At 32.2% G+C, this 6886-nt stretch overlaps 1 long non-coding RNA gene across 1 annotated transcript; it reads left to right on the top strand.

The window, feature by feature from the left end:
* The first annotated feature begins 5187 nt into the window (after positions 1–5187).
* Positions 5188–6886, top strand: LOC107866527. The gene is made up of 2 exons (XR_001672969.2): positions 5188–5836; positions 5938–6886. It is a non-coding gene; the product is annotated as an uncharacterized LOC107866527 (long non-coding RNA).

Here is a 6886-nt window from a genome sequence, read left to right as displayed (position 1 = left end):
TCGAATTGATGTTCCTAAAGGACCATCCACTAGTGTCATAGCTAATGAATCTAAAGCACGCTGAAAGCGTGGCAGACCATTAGGTTCTAAGGATGAAAATCATAGAAAAAGAAAATAAATGGTCAAGATGACACTACGAAAAATCCTTATATGGAAGTTCAAGATTTGGACAATGTTAATATTCCTGAAGGATTAATAAGCCTGAGACTCAAGAAAATGAGAAACTATCCATAAATTCAAGTGACGTTGAAACTAACTTGAATCCATCTAAAATAGTAATGGATTATGTCTTTGCATGTAATGTTGCAACGAAAATCATGCAAGATAGTGAGGATCTTGAACCTCGATCTATCACAGAATGTCGACAAAGAAATGACGGACCAAAATGGCAAGAAGCAATTCAATCTGAATTGAATTCACTTTCCAAACATAAAGTTTTGGACCCATAGCTCAAACACCTAGTGGTGTTAAGCTTGTTGGATATAAATGAGTCTTTGTGCGAAAAAGAAATAAGAAAAATGAAATACAAAGGTATAAGGCACGCGTTATTGCACAAGGTTTCTCACAACGGATGGTGTCAATTATGACGAGACATATTCATCAGCTATGGACGCAATAACATTGCGTTACCTTATTAGTTTCACTGTCCATGAGAGACTTGAAATGCATTTGATGGATGTGGTAACAACCTATCTATATGGATCACTTGATAATGAGATAAACATGAAAATTTCCGAAGGATTTAAAATGTTGAACGCATATAGTTCAAAGCCTTGGGAAATGTATTCCATTAGATTGCAAAGATCATTGTATGATTTGAAGCAATCTGGACGCATATGGTATAACCGCCTTAGAAAATATTTATCTAAAGAAGATTATACGAATGATGAAACTTGCCCATGTGTTTTCATAAAGAAAACAACGTTGGAGTTTGTTATACTTGTTGTCTATGTCAATGACATAAACCTTATTGGAATGCCAATATCGCTTCAAAAGGCAATTGATTACCTAAAGAAAGAATTTGAGATAAAAGATCTCGGAAAGACGAAGTTATGCCTTGGTTTGAAAATTGAGCATTTGATAAACGGTATTAATCTGCCTACACAGAAAAGGTGTTGAAATAATTCTATATGGACGGGGCAGATCCATTAAGTACTCCGATGGTTGTTCGGTCACTTGATGTGAATAAGGATCCATTCCAACCTCAAGAAAAGAATGAGGAACTCTTTGGTCCTGAAATACCATATCTCATTGCAATTAATGCACTAATGTATCTTGCAAATACTATAAGGCTTGATATAGCCTTTTCAGTTAATTTTTTAGCAAGATATAGTTCTGCTCCTACTAGGAGACATTGGAATGGGATCAAACACATATTACATATCTAAAAGAGACTACCGATGTGGGCTTATTTTATTTTAAAAATTACAGTTCTGATCTTATTGGTTATGCTGATGCTTGGTACTTATCTCACTTGCATAAAGCTCGATCTCAAACAGGCTATGTGTTTATATGTGGGGGTACTGCTATAGCATGGAGATCAACAAAGCAGTCTATTGTAGTCACTTCATCGAATCACGCTAAAATTATAGCTATTCATGAAGCAAGCTGAGAGTGTGTGTGGTTGAGGTCCATAATACATATCATTCGAGAAAAATCTGGCCATAAATGTGACAAAGTACCCACGATTTTATCTGAAGATAATACAGCATGCATAGCACAACTTAAAGGAGGATTCATAAAAAGGAGATAGAACGAAGTACATTTCACCAAAGCTCTTCTATACACATGAGCTCAAAAGAATGGTGATATTGACGTACAACAGATTCGTTCAAGTGACAATGTGGCTGACTTATTCACCAAGTCTCTTCCAATTGCAACTTTCAAGAAGATGGTGCATAAGATCGGAATGCAAAGGTTCAAGGATATTCATATTATGGGGAGCTAATACGCGTTGTACTCTTTTTCCCTTATGAGGTTTTGTTCCACTGGGTTTTCCTTGTAAGGATTTTAATGAGGCAGCCTATATGCGTATTGTTAGACATTCAAAGGGGAGTGTTATGATATATATCAATAATAGTGAATGTCTATCAAGATCTATTTGATATCTATCAGGATTTGATGTATCTGTCTTTTAATGTGAAACTAGGAGCAAATCTTTCCTATAAATAGAAGGGTTTTTTTCATTGTAAATCATCGCTAATAAGAATTACTCTCTATGTTCTCTTTACTCTTCTTCTTTATTCTTTCTTGTTTTATAATATAATGCAGTTTTTTAAAAATATTCCACAAGCTTCTTGGTTCCTAGCAAAGTGTAAAGAAAAAATTACATAAAAATAAAATACATAATGAGAATGGAAAAATTGTCTTGGCTATCATACAACCTTTAAAATAGAATTGAACTAATCCTTCATAGTCATCCTTCTATTCAAAAATTGATCTTTTCACTAGTTAGGAGGTAATATTTTTGAGAAAATTAATTTTCGTGGTAAAAATATGAAAGAATTTATCTGCATCCATAATCTTAGGTGATGTCAAATTAGAACTGATAAATTTTGGAGGGAATGAGAGCAAATTTAGAGAGATAATCGATTTTAAAGGGAATATTGAAAAAGGATAGAAATAAACAACCTATTTTTAGTTGATATAATATATTTATTATATTAATCATGATTAGAGATTTAGTTTGGAATAAATTAAATCTTAATCATTCAATTTAATTAGGCCATACATCAACCAATATTAGAACTTGGAGAAAATGCACAAAGTAAAAATGGAGAGGAGCCGAATCCATGAGTAGGGTGGGGTTGGGTCAATCAACACTGCATACATGGAGTAAATTAATAAGGAGGATAATGTTATAAATAAATAGGTGTTATTCAGAAAGTATTGCATAAAAAATATTTACTCAAAGAGATATTAAATTAAAATGTTATTACACAAATTATAATACAACAGAAGCAAAATATTATTCTTACTACCCAACTACATAGCATAAAATGTTTGTTAAAAGAAGAGCAAAATCGAGCGGGGAATACAAAATCTCCATTATTCTCATATCTTTTCCTCCTACACAATGACGCTATGTGACGAAGACGCTATATGAGAAGGCTGGACATACTTATTTATAGTAGCTACAAATAATTTTTACCTTATTACAAATAGAGGGTAAAATTGCTCCATATCAAATATATTAAGGTCGGGAGATATATTTCGTTCTATTTTTCTTTTTTAAAAATTTTAACAACTATAACAATATATTCAGTATATTGGGGTAGAATATAGGCAGTCTATACCACTACATTAGAAGTAAGATGAAAAGCGGTTTTCGATAGGCCTCAAACTCTGAGCACTATACCTGTCAAACATATCCAATCTTGAAGAGAACCACACAAGTTTAAAGAGAAATGTGATGACCCATGACATTGTTTTCCCATCATATACAAAAAAAAAAATGCAAAGCTTGATTATAACTTATTCATTTGGTCAGCTGTGGAGAAAGGGAGCACTAATAAGATTCATACGACAAAACTACAAAGACCATGGCCACATTACGTTTGTTGTCTTTTCTACATTGCTTTCATACGTCTCGTAAATAAAAGAATAACTTATATAAATCTCAATTTTTTAATGGATTTTAACATCTTTTATTTTAATTTATTAAATTATAAGATATTTCAAATTTTATTTTGTGATGCATTTTTTTAATCTCGATATACACGTATTGTGATATAATTGTTATTGAGTAGTTAGTTAAATAAAAAAGTAACGGATTTTTGATTATTACAGAAAGTAAATAACGTATAAATCGTGTCATATCATATCCACTTTCAAATGATTTTCTGAAATATTCAAAATCAGCAAGACAGAAGATTAGCTTTCAAATTTTTCTTCCTTCTCCCATAATTTGCAAACTGATCTTAAATTTTTATGTGATGGACTAGCTTTTAAGATGTATCGTAGTGATACATATGGTAAATTTGCTCAATACCCATTCAAAATTCATTCACATATAAAATAAGTAATTTTTATATGTTAAATGTATCAAAAAGTATCAATCGAAAATATGGATTACTATCAAAAAGTATGAATCGAAAATATAAATTATTATCAAAAAGTACCTATCATATGTATCACCTGACAAAAAAATATATCACTCATAACTATCACCAATATACTGACAATAAATGTATCACTAATATGTATCGCCGTTTTATACTACGAAAATGTATCAAAAAATAACAATATTATATATGTATCAAGCGCATTAACCAAAAATATATGTATCAACATCGAATGCGATATTTAATTCTGCGAACCATTGCGGTGGTCATCGTTATTGTCATGGCTCCACCGAAAACTATGAAGTTTTTTAGCTTCTATAGTATGAAGATTCTTCAAAAGAACATTAATGCTTGTCAACATAAAGCACACAGTAAAGCTTTCAAAATTTTAAAGAAAAATTAATAAAAATGAGAAAAAAAATGACCAAATTATAAATTGTAAATGATAAGATCTGATGAAATTTTTTAAAATTTAATTTTTTTTAGATGTCTTAAGAAATTCTCCCATTTTTTCAACAATAACAACATATTAAGTATATTCCCACCTAGTGAAGTCTTGGGAGAGCAAGTGTATGCCGTCCATACCACTACCTCAAAAGTGAGATTGAGAGATTGTTTTCGATAGACCCCCGGCTCAACATAAAATAATTTAGACAAGAAATAGTAAAAGGACAAGATACACTAGAAATTAACATATCCAAAAATATCATATACAAGATACACCAAGTCATACAACAAAAGCTACCACATTCTGAACATACTAACCTTTTACCTTAATTCGTCTACTCTACAATTTTCTTACTCCTAAAATAAATACAAATTTGTTACTTTCTTACTTAATATATATCAAGATGAAAAGAAAAAAATATGAGATTTTATAAAATATTTAAAAATATAAGGAATTTATGTACTTATATCTCTTAAATTTGTGCTCTTGCATAATTTATTCAATTTTTAATTTTACTACTTCATTCTAAGCAATGATTATTCTGTCATGCTAGTAATCATAATATTATTCTAGAAGTTTCTTGTTATTCCATTACCTATTTACTATTTCTACCACTTCGATTATTATATATTCCATTTTGAATTATGTGTTGCCATGCTTTCTTTAATAATTTGTCTTATATTCCATTTTAAATTAAGTGTTGTCATGCTTTCTTTAACAATTTCTCTTCGCTTCTTCACTCGTTGTCTTTTCAAACTACTTTATAATGCTTTTACTTTAAGTTCAAAGTTTATCAGAAACAGTATCTGTACCTCATACGAGTAAAATCTACATACACACTACCCTCTCGCCAACGCACACCACCCTCTCGTCAGCATCCACGTGTGAGATTACAGCAAGTAATATTGTTTGTGGTGCTGGTGGTGGAGTTTTTGACCAAATACATCCCTATTATTTTACCACAACTTTCATTACATCCTCCTAATATACTATTTAACTAAGAAGATCCTTCAAGTTTCTGAAAAATGATCAAAAGTATCCTTCTGTCAGTTTTTTCCATTTTCTTTTAACGGAATCATTTTTGTTCAAAGTCACTTTTCTCTTTTTGTTTCAAAATTTTTTCTGTTCTTCAATGATTTAAAAAAAAAAAAAAAAAAAGAGCTTCATATGGTCAGACAACAGTAAATGATGTTCAAAGATTTTTAAAAAAGGAGCTTCAACATGGCCAGACAACAGTCCTGGATGCAAGCCTGAGTATGTGTAACCTGGCATCAGGCATGGATTGGAATGGGTTTGCTACTTCTACTTTTGTATAGCTCGTCCTGTACGTTTCGTGAACAATTTCCTTGATTTGTAGTTTTAGATATGAGACAATCCTGTTATGACTTATCCTTTTTATTTGGTTGATGTACTTGCTGGGAATAGCTAAGAGACTGGCGCGAGCAGCCCTTCGGGAGATGAGGTATAGGGACATAAAGAAGATAGAAAAGGGGATTAGGCGCCATTTTCATGATGATATAGCAGTTATTTTGATCTACCTTGATCACCAGATAGAATCCTTCCACTCCAAAGGCACTCTTGGCTCTATCACCGCACCTGTAGATGTTTTCTCATATAATTCAAATGATGCTGAGGAGAAACAAGTGATTGAAGCTTTTTGAACAGCCAAAAATCGCAACAAGAGGGTGGTATATTCAGTACATAATGTTACAGTATAGGGAAATAGCGACATACAAGGCAGAGGTGAAGCCAGTATTTTAGGTCTGTGGGTTCAGAATTTTAAGAGAAAGAGTAAAAAACAAAAACACTACTCTCATCTCCCATGTTTGTATGTGGGTTCGCAACTATATATTTTATATATTATTTCTGAATTTTATAGTATAAATACAGGATCTACGTAAAAGCTACTGGGTTCGGCCGAACCCCCAAACACCCTCTAGCTACACCTCTGATACAAGGTATTGCATGGAGAGGATACAGGTTTGATGTAGATAAACTAGGTTTATGGGTGGCTGCTTGGATGATTTGGGAGCAGATATTCAGATTAGGATCGGACCAAACCCATTGTTTTGTTCTTTTCAGATGGATTGTGCTTTGAGATAAATAGTGCAATAGAGGATCTGGCCATGTGAAGCAAATCTTTGAAGAACCGGAAAATTTTGAAAGAAGAAGAGAAAAGTGGCTTTGAACAAAAATAATTCTGTTAAAGAAGATGGAAAAAACTGACAGAGGGATGTTTTTGATAAACTTGAAGGATGTTCTTAGCTAAGTAGTATATTAAGAGGATGTAATGAAAGTTGTGGTAAAATAATAGGGATGTATTTGGTCAAAAACTCGCTGGTGGTGGTGGTTCTAATCAACTAATAATCCGCCC

This window comes from Capsicum annuum, chromosome 3 (genome assembly GCF_002878395.1).
Source record: "Capsicum annuum cultivar UCD-10X-F1 chromosome 3, UCD10Xv1.1, whole genome shotgun sequence".
Classification (NCBI taxonomy): domain Eukaryota; kingdom Viridiplantae; phylum Streptophyta; class Magnoliopsida; order Solanales; family Solanaceae; genus Capsicum; species Capsicum annuum.
The sequence above is the reverse complement of the archived record's forward strand: the minus strand, read 5'-3'. Positions and strand labels throughout refer to the sequence as shown.